The following is an 18783-nucleotide window of genomic DNA, read 5'->3' on the forward strand; positions in this document are numbered from 1 at the left end:
TACCTGCAATTCCAGTCAGGCATGATGACTTGTTGATATAAGAGCGATCGACTCTTCTGTGTGGTACACATTTACATCCAGCCCTTTTCAGAGTCCACAGAAAGCTGATTCTTTGGGTGCTGAAAATGCTCTGGACGGTAGCCAGCGCTTGTCACCGCGGACCAGTGTGAGCCAACAGAGGTGAGTGTTAACAGTAGTCTGTGTGAGGAGCTACTGCCAGCTGGAAAGCTTGACTCACTCTTCATTAGCGACTGTTGTTGTTGTGTCAGTTTTTCATTGTCAGGGCTCATCTAGACTTAAAAATAAACATTAAAAATAATAATGCTAAAATGTCATTTAATATATATGTCTAAAACATAAATTGGCGTGAAATTAAGGCTTCGCTGAATAGCACTGGCTTAGGAACAGATTTTATGCTACATAAAGGCCTCCCGCATGGTGACTGCCATTTTGAGATCACATGACAATTCATGTTGTGAGATTTAACTTGAGACTTAACACTTTGATCGTGTGTTTAACCAAAACTAGGCTCATGAGCAGGGGATAAGACCTAGACTTGACCTTTTGACACATGAACTTGAAAGATAAGAGGTAATTGTCCTTTTAACAGCCATTAGAGTCACGAGTTCACCTGTCCTTAATGGCACCTGTCTCCTTTGAATACCTGACACGTTGCTACTTGTCCCAAAGGGTTCCCAGTCTGCTGTTTCACACCTCTGCAGAATGTAGCCAGGACAAAATAAATGCTAGAGTTTCATTGCCAGTCATTCAGTGGAGTGACCATATCACCTAACTGAGAGTGCAAACATCTCGGTCATCATCATGGTGAGAAGTGATAGCATGTCTTCTTCAATGGCCCCTCGTTCCGAGATGTGACACCTTATCTCCAGAGATGACAAAGAAACACACAAGATGAGTCGGACTGAGAAACTGACAGTAATTGATGAGCTCAGATAACAAGCAGAGATGGGAAGATCTGGGTTCTTTTGCATTTTACCATCTTAGGAAAAAAAACAACAACAACACATTGTTGGTGTGAATCAAATACATTATACCCAGAGCGTATTTGGCAGGCAAAAAGCCAAAATACTATAATCAGTCAATGTTCAGAGCAATCAAACTGGGGCCAAAAGTGGGTTTTGATGGGTCAATGAAAAGTCCAAGGAAAACAATATTCAATGACAGATGCATCTTACATATATATATACAGTATATATATCTTATATAGCTTAAATATAATTGTGCGTACATATATATATAAATGTACATGATTTTATTTTATGTAATATAAAAATAGGTTAAACAACTACAATATAAATCCAGAATATACTGTTTGCATTGAATGCATTGAAACAATGTCATTTATAAAAAAAAAAGGTTATATGGATTTACACCAAAACTCAAAACAACATATAACCTACTTTAAGTTAATACACATACAATATTTATTTGTTTATTTACTGAAGAGCTCAGACATTATAAAATCAATCGCAATAATTATATTGTGTCCCACTTTATTTTAGGTGGCCTTTATATTACTATGTACTTACATTTAAATGAATCACTTGATACAAAGCACTTATTGTACATGCGTGTTTTTACAATATGACCTCAATAAGTACATTGTGCTCATTATTGATAATTGTTTTTCTCTTGATACGTACATAATAGTACAGTAATGGTGGGCAAAAAATAAAAATGAAAGGAAATGAATTGCGTTAAATATTATGTATAAATAATATATTATTTTACATTCTAGTCTATATATTCGAATTTCAGCAGTTATCACCACTGCTCTGCAATTTACTTCCACAACTCACTGAACTAGTTTATTTTCAGGGCGTAATACATTCATTTAATTTAGTTTACATTAGTTGTTGATTTAGATATAATGACCTAACAATAAACAGTGCAGCAGCAGTATTCTATATAAATATTGGATAATGTACATTTTTGTATAGCCAAATTGATTCTTTGCTCAACAGTATATTTAAAAATGTAATAACAGAAGTTAAGTAACATGCAGGTAATTTTTAAATAGAATTAAAATGCATGTATGTACACAGTAAGTATCAAATCATTAATTTAAATGAACAGTAGTTAAATCCACCTAATATATAGAGTGTGACCAAAATGTTTATTGTAAGATAATGATAATTAATACATTAAATGTTAACAAATCTGATTGTAAAGTGCTGTCTAATTGTGTCTTGTGACGAACTTTGGTCATGAGCCAAGCTATATAACTACTCCCGCAAATATTACACACCCCATGTAAAGCTAAGACGTGCTTGAAAATGCTTAGCGAGGGCAACAGTCAAACACCAGGTCAGCAGAACAGATTAAACACACTTGAGAACAGCTTGAGTGAGCCTCAGCTCCGGCTGCCTTTGGGCATGAGGCTCGACCGCCGCTGCTCTTCTCTCGTTAGGCTAAACCTTCCTAATGTATTCCCACAACTATAGCCATTAATCACACAGAAAAGAGATTTTGACAGTGTGATGTAAGCAATCAACAGTGACGGTGATAACTGTGACAATAATTTACGTGACGCCTGCTGCATTCATCACGGCCAGCTACGGTTACTTAAACTCTCACACGATAAATTAAGGATGGTTTGCTGGGTGGGCGTTCCCATTAACTTGTCTGTCAATTTAACTAAACCCTAAAATAAAGAAAAGACATTTACTATAAAATATATATATACGTACATATTTTAATCAGCCATTACGCGGTCAGCAGTATTTTTAATGTTTGTGAACTAATGATTTCAGTCTATTATTTGCCTGAGGATCAGACGTCTGTGCACTTGACCTTTGGCTTGACTGGCAGCTCTTGAACACTTCCTCTGGGTTAATGGTTGTGTAAATAGTCTCAGGCTTTCACCTTTTGACCCCCTTGCTAACTTTGCTAAGTCAGCTCCTCCTGGGACTAAACAAGAAACCAGTGCACAACTGACAACATTTTCACCCGCGTGACAAAAGTAACAAACTAAATTATTTAAGACTAAGATTAAGCATCTTCTCATGATAGCGCCAAAAAGAACTTAAATTACATTGGTAAAAAAATACATTAACATAGATCTTTTGTGCAAAGAATAAGCAAAAATAAGCCTTTATTAATTGATCATATGTTCACATAAGCATAATATGTGTGAAATCGTTTTTTTTTTTTTTTGTTTTACCACCATTATAGCTGCAGCAAAGCCTGTGTGTTGCTATGATTTTAGAGTTGAAAGCAGAGTCTCTTTTTCCAGCGAGACCAGGGTGAACATTTTCCAAGAACACAAAAGTCATCCGTGTTTCAAACCAGGACTTAGTTGCCTTTCCTTTTGAGACAGACAATACAAATAAAAGTTAACAGCAAAATAATGAAGTCTTTCAACCAAGAAGAGTTTCTCATTAAAAAGGGCAGCACAAAAGAACCCAAAAATATTACTCATAGGGGCTAATTAAATAATTCTACTTTCACATATCAGTCCCTTGCTTATTGTTATGCGGTTGCACGAGCCTCCTTTTGAAAAGTTACTGAAATTATCATTAAAACAGCAAGACTCCACTGTTTTGTTCTTTTTATAGCGTAACTTTGTGATTTCCCCGCTCCTGGTGGAATCTCGCCATGTCTCCAGAGAACCTCCGCTGCTCCACTTACCAGGAAACTCTTTCTAGAAAGAACCCCATGTAGCCAGTTATTATGCAAACTGTGGAAATAGCTGTGAGGCATCTTAGAGAGCGGGCAGGGAGGGACGCTTTCCCACACGCCGCGCTGGCTCTCGTGTAGCCCTGTAGGCAAAGATGTCCTAAAGAGGAATGACTGGGGGTGGAGTCTTGAACGTCTCCTCCGAGACTTCTCCCAACACAGCAGAACGTCATCTAAGACTGAAGGGCTGTGGGGACATTGTCCAGGATGGTGCTCTATGCACTTTCAACTACCTCAACTTTAGTGTGAATGTAAGTAAAAGTGATTAAAAAAGTCTGCTCTCTTCCCGTCCATTGATCACATCAAACTCTCGTTCGTGATTTGCAAAAGTGCATAATAACCACTGTCCTGTTGTATGCACACTCTTCTGGAACTTCCCACAAGAGAGTTACAGCCTCCCTGGGAAATTTCCATCATATATCACAGAGCGGAACAAAAAAATCTTTTTTTTTTTAATTGAACAATAATAGCCTAATATTAAAACAAACGGTTACACTTTATTTTGATAGTCTACTTTAGACATTCTTTGCAGCTTCATGTCATCTAGCAGTCATTAGAGTATTAGTAGTAATTCTTCTAACACGTTTATGGGTCCACAACATACTGACTATGAGAAACTTTGCAAGTATATGTCTACTCATTCCACTAACCCTAAACCTACCCTAACAGTAGTCCGTCGTGCTATTTTGATAAAAGATACATTTTTCTCATGATACTTGTACCTTTTTTTGTTTGTTTTTACATTTTTGCTACGTCACACCATAGTCCATACTTTTTTTTGTCAACTAGCCATATATATAAGTTTGTCTTACGCTGCGCATGAAAGAATGAATGAATAAAATGATTAACGAATGGAAAAAAAGAAAGAATGAATGAACACTTTTAATGTGTTTTTCTTGTTTCCAGTATAAACATCTAAGCATTCTTAAATCAAGATAACTGACAGAACATCAAGATTTATTGAAAAACAGGTCCGGTTTTGCAGACAGGGCTTGTATTACACCAGGATTAGACCATAAATCAGTTAGGACGTTTAATTGACTTTTTAGAAATGTGCCTTAGATACAAACACTCCTGCATCTTGAGACAAAATAACAGAGTTGACATTTTAATGTTAAGGTCGGTCAGTGCAAGTTTCTATATAAGTGTAAAAAATCCAGACTTGCATTTTAGTCCCAGGACAAGGCTTAAGGTTTGTCTGTGAAACCTGAGAATCATTGCTTAAGATGTTAAGTTTGAAAAAGACTTAATGGAAAAAAAAGTATCAAAATTAAGTGAGTTTATGCTGTGCAACAAATCAGATCATCATAAATAAAGTTGTTAGATTAATAGTAATAATGCTGGGCGATGCAGCCTATATATATATATTTTATTTTGCATGGCTTAAGAGGGCACCGCCTACAGGCGATGTTTCAAACAGTACGTAAAACACCAAGCTGTGACCATACGAAAAATCTGGAAAAATCTCTCCTCCCCCCGTAGAGCCGTCTGAGATGGAGAGGTCGCTTACCTGTAATTACTCCATGATTTGCTGCCCTCATTGGGAACGCAGCCAGCTTTTCTATACTTTTACGAGGATTTTGTGTGTTTCTTGTGGTCGTCGTGTTGCAATTAAAACCGTCTCTGAGCTTTGGGTGGCAAAGGCGCTGAGACAGACACAACTCGAAAGGAACGTCTCGCTGCAGGCACCATGAAAAGCACGGGATGAGAAAAGCACAGTTAATTACGCTTGACAGGTAACTATTAAATGGGATTTTTGTCCAGGCCTCGGAGGTCTCTCTGTTGTAAATGAAAACATACACATATAATGCCCACTGAGACACATAGGGTGTAATTAGCTCCCAGTGATGCTGCTGGGCTGATACCTGGGCCGCTCATGTATATGTGAGCGCACAATCAATTCCCCTTTTTGTCTGTCTTCCGTCTTTATTAGTTGTTTGCTGTAACAGGTCATCCCCGCAAGACTTTTTCCACTCAGACTTTGATGTGGGATCCGTGCGTCGGCCGCCGAGGCGCCTGTGATGGAAGACTGTGCCAAATCGGACCTTATCTCTTCTCATCCTGTCATCCATTCAGCTGAACGTAATCACAGAAGCCTCCATGTGAACGCTTTTGGATACAATAAAAGATTTTGGTCACATAAAAGGTATTACGCCTAAGGCCACAGACTTTCACAGGAGTATTTTATGTTAGATGTGTTGGCATCCCCCCCCTCCGCTGTAATAGCGTGGGGCCTCCAGTCTGTTTCGTTAAATTGCCTGCACATGCTATACATTCCGACAAACAATGTTCTTTTTATAGCAAACGTTGGGCAAATCTACCTCACTTTGCTCTGGTTTTTGTTCTTTCAGTGATACTACAGCGAAAGTACTACAAGTGTATATTGTATTCTTATAATGTCACCATATATTCCAAAGCTATGCACACCGAGTAAAAGCGTGCACAGCCATTTCTTATTTGTGACCCTGGACCGTAAGACAAGTCTTAAGTAGAATGGGTATATTTGGAGCAATACCCAACAATAAATCACTCACTTTCATGTCGTTCCCAAGAACTTTGTTCATCTTCGGAACACAAATTAAGACATTTCTGATGAAACCTAAAAGCTATCTGACCCTCCATAGACAGCAACACAACTGAAATGATCCAGCTCCAGAAACGTAACGAAAACGTCAATAAAGCAGGATGTGACATCAGTAACTTAACCTCAGTTTTGCGACTCTAGGTGAATACTTTTTTGGTGACACTTTATATTACGTGGCCTTAACTACTATCTACTTGCGTCAAAATAGTAAATTATGGTATTTTTGTTTTCTTTGTCCAAAAAAAAACTTTGCAAAAAAACTAAAGCTGAGCCACTGATGAGTCACAGGGACTGTTTTAACAATGTATTTACTGTCTACGGAGGGTCAGATAGCTCGCTGATTTCATCAGAAATATCTTCATTTGTGCTCTATAGATTAACCAAGGTTTTTACGGGTTTGGAGCAACACGAGGGTAAGAAATTCATGACAGAATTTTCATCCTGTGGTAACTATCCCTTTCAGTAAAGATGATTCCATAGAGATATTTTGTACATTTCCTACAGTAAATATATTAAAACTAATCTTTTGATAAGTAATATGCACTGCTTCTCAAAATTGCGATTTTTTTTTGTACCCTCAGATTCCAGATTTTCATATAGTTGTATTTCGACCGAATTTTGTCTTATTCTAACAAACCGTACATCGGTGGAAAGCTTATTTATGTATAAATAAATAAAATGCAATAAAATCCTTCTTGCAGTCATTTTAGAATTACACCGATAATAAAATGAACTAAGAATTTGTCAATTAATCTTGATTGACTGGAGCATAAACCACTGATTATATATTTTTTAAATAACATAAAGGTATAATTCTACCTTAAACCAATATCTGTCAATGTAATCATGTCCATGTATTTCTTTTTTTTTTGGTTAGTAGTCATGTAGTACATACGATAATGCACACTCACCCCATCATTGTGGCAAAACAAACCTGACAGGGTAAACCCTAGTTTATTCTGTAATAATGACCGGCTGACTGTACATTATCCCCTACTTAACAGCCTTGTGACTCATAATAAGCCGACCTTAAAAGGTTTCTTACAAAGTTTATCACTCAAAATCAATCACACATTCAGGAAACGAAGGGGATTTTTGCTCTATAAGTCGAGGAACGTTTGTTAAGAAAGTAACACGTAACAAAAGTAATAGCTGAAATGTGATGTAATACGGGCTCTGCCGTATGAAACTGCAGGAGCAGAATTTCTCAGCAGAAGACAACCAACACAGATGTTTATTCCAATTCACTGTGGGAGTTCAGAAGTTTCGTTCTCCAGCTCGCAAAGATGTCTGGAGAGGAATGCCGAGCTTCCAGCGCAAGGCCAGCCAAAGTCAGGAGGGCAGAAATAGTAAGAGGGATTAGAGAGAGAGGACAGCCCTGACTATTCACTCCTGGCACGAGCAAGACAGCCACCGGTACAAGTGAGGTTTTTTATGCATTCAATTTAACTTTAATTACTTAAATCTCTGTGAGGGCACACAGGAAGAAAGCCCGGGCGTTTGTATGGAGCAGATTACCCCACTGCCCTGCCAAGCCGGCACATAGCTGCATCATAAGATAGAATTCAAATTCAAATGTGGGCTAAAGAAAATGCAGCTGTCACCCCTCTGGCCTGCGAAGCCCCTGCCGGATCAAAGATGAGCTGTCCTCCCTCTCTGCCTGTGTAAAAATGAGCTGTCCTCCCGTTGCCAGTGTCTCATCTCCCTGCTCGTCTCCCTGGGGCTCCTAATCCTTTGCTCCTGACGACACACTGACAGTCTGAATGAAGGCATTAACCCAGGAAAATAATTACCAATTAAAGCAAAGCACAAAAACACGAGCAGGTACGGGTGTGTAGGAGCGGGCCGTGTTGTGCTTTAATCCCTGCGTCATTTAGTATAACCTGTTTCAAGCCGTCGGACATACGTCTCAATACACGAAAACATCTAACAAACGCACGTCTGACTCTGCGCCGCGGTCTGTGTCTCTCTGTTTGAAAGTGGACCTAAAATGAATGCGGTTCAAGCTAGCGTGCAACCGCACCTGACGCGCTAATCCGTATCCAGGTAAAACGATCCTAAATCCACAGCCCCCTTCCTTTCCGTCTGATCGGCCCTGTGCTTTGTTAAGCCTCCGCCGTTGGCCCGTGAAGGATCAGACGCTGAGATCCGTTCAGAAAGACCAGTCTGGCGGAGGACCAGTCGTTTGACAAGTTAATCTGGTCTAAACGGAGGGGGGAAAAAACATGTTGACATTCTGACTCACCGCAGGACTTTAACAGATAGTTCTCACATAAGTCACAAGTCTGCACACAGTGACATCTGATAGGGATGTGAGATCAGAGGTGTGAAATATCTTTTAGACAAACAGGAAATCTGGATCCCAGGAATAATTGCAACTCTGAAATAAGGAAGGGATGATCAAATAATGCAAATGAGCTGCTGCTTCCGAAACCTAGAGAGCTGGATATGAGAGTGTTTTGAGGCATTTTGTGCCAGCATATATCTTCAATTATTGGTAAACGTAATTTTAAAATAACTAGGTAAGACTTTATTTTAAGGTGCCTCTGGCTTGCTTAGTTGGAGCACTTCATTTCAAGCGATTATCGTTGATTATCGCCTCTGCATTTAACAACAGACTGTTCAATCTCGTCATTATACATCCCTGTTATTGTATTCTCCTATTAGATACTGTTCAGTGCTTTGATTCAATCTGTATTGTTAAAAGTGCTATATAAATAAAAGTGATCGATTGATTGATAAATACTTATTAGTAGCTGTTGTACTTTAAAAAGTGTACTTACCATGTAACTAAGTTGTACTTATAGTTTGTAATTATGTAGATGTAATAGGAAGGTTCTGTTACACATTTGTAACAGACCGAGTCTGTTACACAGCTACTTATGTAACCAAAAGATGTCACATATGTGTTGCAGACGTTATACAAAGTAATTATAAATTCAAGTACACAGACATGAGGTACTTAAAATAAAGTGTATCGTGACTGTACTTAAGTGTAAGTATCTGTGTAACAGACTCGATCTGTAACATATGTGTAACAGTAGCTGCCAAACTGTAAGTACAGGCCATTTCATAACTTAGTTACATAATGGTACAATGGCTACTACTAAGTAATAATAACTAAGTAATTGGGTAATAACGCTGTATTACGACATCTTAAAATAACATGTTATCAATAATTATTTTACATGTGGGCTATGTATTATTTTGCTCATAGAGTATTGAGGTGATGATATTTAGGTTTACACTATTAACAAACTTCATCATGATTGCAGCATCACCACGATTCATCTAAGAACAATCTGTCTTTTTAAAGAAAATAGCAAGAGCATAATTAGAATGTATTATATATTAATATTAAACAATATTAATGTTACTACTGTTATAATTATCACACAGTTGTACTCAATTCGTTACATATTACTGTCCTTTTGTCAGTTTATTTAGCTTCAGGGGTTAAAATAAATAATAATCTCACTTTTCAGAGTACATATTGACCAGCCAGGTTCATCACTGTTGTGCTTCCCTTAAATCTCCAATCTTTGTATTTGTAGCACATTTCTATACGTATTGTATGTTGCATTTGCAGCGCATTTCTGTGTTGGTTTGTGTTATAAGTATTTGGAGCACATTTCTACATTTGTTTGTGTATTCGTAGAGCACATTTTCTGATTTCTCATATGCTTTATAGGTGCTTTTTAAGAATTTATGAGGAGTGTGGGACTATTATCGCAGTTGCTGTATGCCATGGAGGCACCCGCGCAATTCCTTTATTTATTTTTTTCTGCAGAAAGAGCTTAAAATGATCTATCATTTTGGATGTGCTTTCTGTCATCTCGAGCACGTCAGATATAAGAAATAAACTATAGAAACTGTAGTCTGTATGAAAAGGTCAATTTCTCTACGGTGGCCAGTCGGCATTTGGTATTCGTCTTGCTTTTATTTTATTTGATCTTTTTTATTTATGGCGCCACCTATGGGTTAAAGCCAGCAAAATACCAGAGATGGCTTTAAAAACGCAGATAAACCATACATTGTCATGTCAGGTGTTTATATTCTTAATTTTTTTATCAGTTAATAGAGTTGCTGCCTGGGTGTTCTAAATGTTTAACTTACAAGGTCCTATTTCTCTTAACTATTGAGAGAAGCAGCAAGGTAGGTTTTTGTAACTTCGAGTCCTTCCAAACAATCAGTCCCAACATGCATAGCAGGCAGTTGGCAGGTCAACAAACACTGTAAATCAAGTACGCTCTGTGAACATTCCTGCGTTCTTAATGTCAAGGCTCTGTCACAATAATACAGTACACCTGAAGCGCCTTCCCATGGACATGATTACCATTTGACATGTCACTCTTCTGGTATTCGACTGAAGTTGGCCGCTGTGATTAATTGAAGTCGATTCTTGCCTTGTGGTTTTGGGTGTTGTGGTCAGTTTACGCATGCAAAGAAAAATGGGTGGAGTATTTATTGGAATAAACAAAGAAAGTATCTTTTATTTTAGAGATGGTGAAAACATCAATTAAATCAGCTGCTACGTATGGGTGTGATATACTCTTTCCCAATCTATATACTTTATTCTATTAGTGAGTCAAACCATAAAAGTTTATTTTGATCAAAAATCAGCTTACAGAAGGTGTGGTGACTGTTACTGTAGTTCAGCCCAAACCTGTGTGGCCACATTTGTCTAGTTACCATGATGCATCATTGCATCGCTGGTCATCAAAAACTTTCCCATGACCCTTTAATAGTTACATAGATGCGTCCTGCTGGACAAAAACTCACCTCAAATAGGCAGATTTTTATTTTCAACTCATGCAAAACACACGCACAACATAGTGCTTTTAAGCTCATTTTTAAACATAGAAGTTGTAAGTTGATTTAAAAAGTGCTATTTTGGTATTCAGCATTTTTCACAAGAAAAAATTGCAATTTACAATTCATTAAAATAAGAGACAATTCATTTCTAGCGATTATCGTCGATTTGATTACAGAGACCGTCTCAATGCATTTAATTACAAACTGTTCAATCTCACCATTATACATCCCTATCATCCCTATGCATCTCCTAGAAAAATTATTTTAAAATAATATTACAAAATCTTACATAAATAAACACAGCCTTAGTGAGGACAATAACTGTCTAACCCCATATATATATATATATATATATATATATATATATAGCCTACATCGCATATTTGTTAACCTTTGCTTCAAAAAGTTGGCAAAGCTCTATATATGTCACAAACTCCACTGCATTAAATATCTTTGAATAAGTTTTCTCGTCCTCAATTTCTCTATCAGTCTTTCTCTGATATACACACACCCACTCATGAAAATTCGCAGGAGAATGTATCATAGAACAGAAAATAAAACAAGAGATGAATCATACACTCATACACAGCGTCATTATGTTTCTGATTATGGATTAGTCGTCTTCAGCATGTCGTGATCCTTTACATACCTTTGTTGTTTTCTCTGACTTGAGTGACATGTCTGGAAATTAATGCACCGGTAGAAAGGTGCATCTCTTTGACTTTAAACTGCTGTTTTGCTGGAGGGAGTCGCGCTGATTGACATTGCTGGGACATTTTAACAACAGCTGAATTGATTGTCTCTGCCACTGGGCATTAACACAGGCTAGGTTACTGTGTCCTTTCAGGCTTCTCTTTATTCAGCTGATCTGACTGTAAGGCCTCAGACAGTCAGGTAAAGGATCAAAGACTCAAAGAGGTTTAAATGTTTGAGGTTGACATTTTAAAATTAAGACTTGAGAGGGTTCTGAAAAAAAAAAAAAAAAAAAAAAAAAACATTAAACTTAGATTTTAATTTGCTGCCACAAGGAGGGTGCATTTTTTTCTGGGTGTCCTGTTTTTTAATACTTTTTAAATAGGTATTAAAACCTCCTTGCGCCTGACACTGACATTGACTCAGTGGTGTCAGTTTGGGGTGGACTATTTTAATTGCCAGTAGAAGTGTTAATTAATAAATACGAAACAACAAAACTACATTTAAACCAGAACAAAGCCGTTTTGGAGCCTCTCCAATCCTCCAGACAGTGGCGTATAAAGGATACACAGTCATGTACAGTTTCCAGAAAACAACACAGACAGTTCTAGCGCCGATTCTCTTTAACAAGGACTACAAAGAGCAAGGACGATTCACAGATTAATTAATAAAAAAAAAGAGTCTCACTGTGACAGGAAACCCATTCCCAGAGGAGATCACACTTGTGTGATAGAAGCACCGCTGATAGCAACCGCTGGATGTGTGTGTGTGTGTGTGTGTGTGTGTGTTGGGTGGGTGTGGGTGATTGTTCATTGTAGGGGTAATTCATCCATACCATACCAATATAACAATGCAAAGAAAAATAAAATGATTCAATTTGAACAGGAAGTGCACTAAACATTATATTACATTATTAAGGCTTCCAACCTGGGGTTCCTTGAAGGAACTGCAGGGGTTTTGTTGAGTTTAATGAAGAGCAAATAATTAATTAAATTATAAAAAATTCAAAATAAAATAGGCCCCAAATCATTTCAAAATAACATCAAACAAAGTAAAATAAATCACATGTTCTATATTGCTATATAACGTAAATCTGTGCATTTTATTGCAAGACAAAAGCCTTCTAAAAGACAAAGTCTGATTAAATTTGAGTGACAATTCAAATAACAATGAATAGTTGATGTATTGTTGAAATGCTAAGAACACACTTGTTAAAGAACATACTTGCAGTAAGCTATTTTACAAAGAAAAATGTAGAACATTTTAAAAAGAGGAATTAGGAGGAATCAGTAAATTAAGATAAATTATTGCTATTGAACGGACAATATAATCATGTAACCAATAAAAACATGTCATCAAAAAAAACTGTAGTCTGATTAAAATATTTTAAGTATTTTGAAATGCAATTTAATATAATTGCAAGTATAATATTCATGTTCGGTGCAATGACATATATTCATTAAGGTAAATTTACATTAATCAAACCTAAGTATAAGTATTCTTATCTTTATTATTTCAAAGAGTAAGCCATGCACAGATCTCCACATATAATCACTGACAGCCATGCTTGAGCATTCAGAAAACACATTTAAAGCTTGATGTCAAGAACTAGGCTTGGACCTTGATGAACACCGTTATCTTATGTCCACTTCAGCTCTAATAGTCTTTAATCATTAGCAGCAGCACAATAGAGTCTGTTGTCATTAAACCAGGACCGTGGGGTAAAGCACATAAGGATATTAGCCAAAGAGCAATGCTCTTAAAGATACTACACATTAAGTTAAATAATTGCATTCTGAAGGGCAAACACATAATTTCAATAGCAGTTCCTCAAGTGGAACCCTAGACAGAGCAGCAAAGATGTACTTTATAGTTCGCTGTTCAGCAAGGCCATTCGCTGTGCTGGGCTCAAAAAAAGAGATTAAAACAGAAAGACTTTTCTATATGAATGAATGTCCGAGATATTGGCTAATAGCTAAAATGGTTGTTCTACAAAAGGGGTACCTCTGCGTCCTTCATAGCCATATGCATAACGAGGCAAAGATGAGTCTAATGATTCTGCTGTGTTTTATAATTAATAAATTGTTTAATTTCTGTATCACTGAAGTGTAGCCTATCATGGGCCTACGGTTTCTACCCATGCTCATTGGAAATACGTGCCTCTAACTACATTTTCGCAAGACTAATTAAAAAAATAAAACTTAACTGGACTGAATGTACAAATTGTTGCAGTTTCCAGGTGAAATGAACACTAGAGGCAGCAAAACTCTCACGTTCCCACACAAAGTTACGATTTACAGGGCCTGAGTTTTATTTAAGAAAGCCCGATTTTTGCGCAATTCCTTGCAAAATGTTATGACTTCAAAACAATAACCTTTACTTTTGAGCATCAGCATCACATACACAGCTTCATATAGGTTTTCTAATACAGTTGGTTTCCTCTGTAGCTCATTGCGCTTGAAAGATCCCCAGTACAGTGAAACTACGGTTCCAAAAAAAACCACTCAAACCCAAATGTAATGAAGTTAAGGTGCCCCTATTATGGCAAAGGTTCATATTTTGGTTTTGGGAGTCCCCAACAACAGGTTGACATGCAACGTTGTCTTTTAATATGTTATTATTTTTCGTTACTTGCACAACAACTCACAAACGATTCTCTCAACGATAAATATATTTTTTCAATCCCTTACTTTGCATGAGGCTAATCTGCGGTGATTGGTCCCATTGGTCTCATTTTCATCTCTTCACGCCTGTAATGCCTGATAAAGAAGTATTTGTGAGCACACACTGTGTACAGCTTTAGCGTTAACGTTAACCGCTATTTTAACCGCAGCACCTAGTGGATAAAGAATGAATTTGCATTTTCATTCAGACCAACAATCGGGTGGACAATATGCTAATGTTTCACGTTGACATCAACATGATTCTTTTTAAAAACAACTCAGTTTAATGATTCAGAGTCGACTCTTTCTTTTGAGAGACAATAACTTTATACACGGTGTGCTTTTTGATTTAAAACGTTGAAGTCTTCATTCACTTAGCTGTGTTACACACTACGTGAAAGTTAAATTTGACAAATCTAGCTTTTGAAAATACACTGTAAAAAAAATGAAAATTTGGCTTAACTTAACATTTCAAGCCAATTTGTAGCACAGCTTATTTAAGTTTACCCGAGTTGCTCAGTCACTGAATAAAGTCACATGTGTCTTCTTTGACCAGCTAACACACTTTTCTTCAATGGTGATGTAATTTTTTTCTTGGAATATCTTTTTTTTTGTACAAATGACAATGTGTAAGACATTGAGAAAAAGGACACAAAGGGATAAATATAGTCTATAGGTCTCAAATGTAGACACACTAACCACTAGAAACAAATGTTAAAAAGATGAACTTTTTACGTCACAGTGCAACAAATAACTAACTATAACTACATTTGGCCATTGACCTATTTTTTTTGTATCTCATTCTTTTTACTGTAATAATGATAATAATAACATTAATAAATGCTTAGATTTGGTGCTAAAATTAATTGTAGTGTGAACCTGTCCATATGAGACTGATTATTTTGTTTTTGTTAGTTTTTTTATGCATTTGGCCTGTTTATTCACATAACAATGGTTTTTGGGGTCTGAAAAAAATACAGGGATTGTTTTGACAATTTTTTTTTTTTTTTTTTTTTTTTTTTAAACGCAAAGGAAAAACGTAATTATATTTAGTACAATCGTTGTCATGTAAACGTACCTCTAATAAAAAAAAAAAATTACCTCACATTCTGGCACAATGTCATTTTTTTTGGTTCTTACGTGTAAAATCCTCCAGAAACGTATTCAAAAGATATGTCGAAGGAGAAAATAGAGTATATTGATCACACAGTGCAGTGTGCTGCTTGTACAAGGGCATCTTTTCTTTTTCAAATGGCATTCAATAACAAAAACAGTTCAGGATGTACTTCACAAGACATGCCAGAGGAAGAAAAGGAATACATTTGAGCAGGTCTTCATCAAAAACAGAGGAGTGAGAGAGAGAGAGGGGCCACGAGGGGAGAAATAAACAGATTAGAAAAGCAATTGACATTTCCCTAAAGCATGCAAGGGCTTATTTGCATCAGTTCACCAGCTCATGTTTTATTTATCTGTGATCACAACCAATCGTGAGGAAAATTAATCAATAGGAAAGCCACCCGGAGCACCGGCCTGCGCCATGCCATCCCCCCCGTTTCGCCCCCATACCTTTACACCCTGCACGGAGGTGACGGATTTCTCTATCCGAGGAATGCTTGGAGGAGCTCCATATGGCCGGGATCAAAGGTGTTGTTCACTGCACGGTTCTGCTTGGTTGCCAGCCACTGCCGTTAATTAGAAAACAAGATCAGAGGCGGTATTAAAATCCAATTAAGCCGGAATGAACAGATTGCCAAGTGATGTTCACTAATGTATTACCGAGCACCATGCAAATTTTAGCGGCTGTGTTTGGTCGGTGTCGTGTGTGCGTCGCATGTGGGTGTGCTCGTGTTTATCCCCTGTCTCTTCCTCCAATCTTCTGCACTCAATGAAAGTTCTTCAAATTGCCTGACTGATCACACTTCAGCAGCATAACATTACCTGGAGGGCGAAGATCCTGCCAAATTGTGAAGAGCAAAACAAATCTCATGCCAGACAGCGAGAAGGGGGTTTACATGGCCTATATGTGAGCTTCGGAGTGCTTCTTTAGGATTATTCCAACAACCTGAGCAAATGATCTCGTTGAATCGGGCTAATGATGCAGATTCCCATGGACACAAGGCATCTGAACTGCGGAGACATAAGTGCCTCCAGCTGGTGGTCCACGGCCGACCGTGCCGCGGCGGATGAGGGGCTCGCAAAGAAAAACACACGACGCCACATAATAAAGGCTAATGAGTGACAGGAAGGAGACCTCGAGTGTCAGGAAATTACCCCGATGCAAAGACTATGTAAAAATAATGGCTAATTAATAGGATTTTTATAAATAGAGCCATGCATCGCGGATGAAAGCTGGAACGTTATTAGCACGGCGGATGACCCTGTGTCATGTGTAATGCCACGTTTGCGTTACAGCAGAAATTTGTTTACCGGGTGCTCGTTCTTGCCAAGATAGCACACATGCGTGTTCATCGGTTTCCAGATTGACACTTGGATTACCGTGATCATGTAATCAAATTTAATCACTCTGACCAGCTCGTCTAGCTAGCTAGTAATCACGCTTCAATTCAGCCTCTTTTTTAAACGAGCCCTTCTGCCAGCATTTACATCATCAACACAGGCAATTCAGTATTTGGGGGTTTTTGGCTCATATTTGATACGTTTTCATTAATGGGTCGATGTTTGAGTGGAAAGCTTTGGGAGTTAGCCTCGTAATCCTTCATTCAAAAGCAACTACCATTTTTATTAAGCAGTATTTACTCTACATTATGTATGCATTACTGTATTATATATATGCACAAATCCAAACAATGTCATTATCTGTATCTGTAATTACATTATATTTACTGTTGATCCAACCTTTACACTTTACCTCACCTTTAAACCTATCCAAACCTGTCTCTAAACGTCCCGTATCCCACCTCAATAGCAGCAAAAAATAATTTACAATGCAATATGAGCACAATAAAAACATTTTACATATTGTTTGATGTAAATAAATTAAGCCTCCCTAATATAAAGTGTGGCTTTAGGTTCTGTAGTGTTAAGCAGCAAAGACAGCTGAGGGATAGAACAATATGTACGTTGTAATTTAAAAAAAAATTAATTGTTTTTATGCACATTCATACAAACCGTTGTTGCCTGCTCACACATCATCTTAGTATAATAAAATAGTGTTATTTAACTGGAGTCAAAACCCTTCATTTTCAACTGACTGTAGCAATTAAAATAAACAAATAAATACATACATGCATAGAAATTACAGCAAACTTTCTTCTATTATTTGACTCTGCAATGGCAATTATAAAGTCAAAAAAGTAAAAGTAAAAGCAAAAAAAAATAAGAATTTCCCTGTAAAAATATTCTCATTCTGATGGCACCCATTCACGGCAGAGCAAGTGATGTAATGCTAAATTTCTACAAATCTGTCTTGATGAAGAAACAACTCATTAACATCTTAGCGTGCAGCATAGTAAATGCTCAGCAAATTTTCATTTTGGGGGTGGAATAGTACTTTGACTGCTTTTTACACAAACACACATGCATGCGCACATGCACACACACACACACGTTGGAATTTGTGGTTTATGGGGACTAAATGATTTTAATTGTGTACAAACTATATGTGCTATTACCCTATACCTAAACCTACCCCATTTTTAGATTTTCAAAAAAACACAATTTAGTATTTAGTGTCTTCATTCAAATTAAAATGATAATGCCTCTGTCATGCTCATGTCATTAAACAAATTTTGTCCTTGCAAACCACAAAAAGCAGTACACACACACACACACACACACACACATACAATCATACATGCAATCATATACACACACATGCACATGCACACACATTTGTTTCTGTGTATGTGCAATTTTTCATTCACTTTTATAATGACCAAACAATATTTTGTATCCCTTACAAGAAACCCGTTTGCATTATGCTTTCAGATAAACATCATTTACTATTTTTATCTTCTCTTTCCCCTGTACAGTGTGAAAAATCTCTTTTTTTCTTCTTCTTGTGGGGGCTTTTGGTCCCACGCGCACGCACACACGCACACACACACACACACACACACACACACACACACACACACACACACAGACATAAAGTCTGTGTGTCACAGTCAGAGTAACATATTGCTAAAATATAGCACAATTAATTTAAATAAATAACATGTTACACAAATAAAAATCTAACACAAAACACTATTTTCTAGTTTATACTTTTTGCAATGTACAGCTAACCAGTTGACAGTTTTTGTATTTGAACTGCTTTTTTTTTCTGTAAACATTCTTAATAGTGTATTGTTATAGACAATGTTTTAA

The sequence above is a fragment of the Puntigrus tetrazona genome, chromosome 20 (genome assembly GCF_018831695.1).
Source record: "Puntigrus tetrazona isolate hp1 chromosome 20, ASM1883169v1, whole genome shotgun sequence".
Taxonomy (NCBI): domain Eukaryota; kingdom Metazoa; phylum Chordata; class Actinopteri; order Cypriniformes; family Cyprinidae; genus Puntigrus; species Puntigrus tetrazona.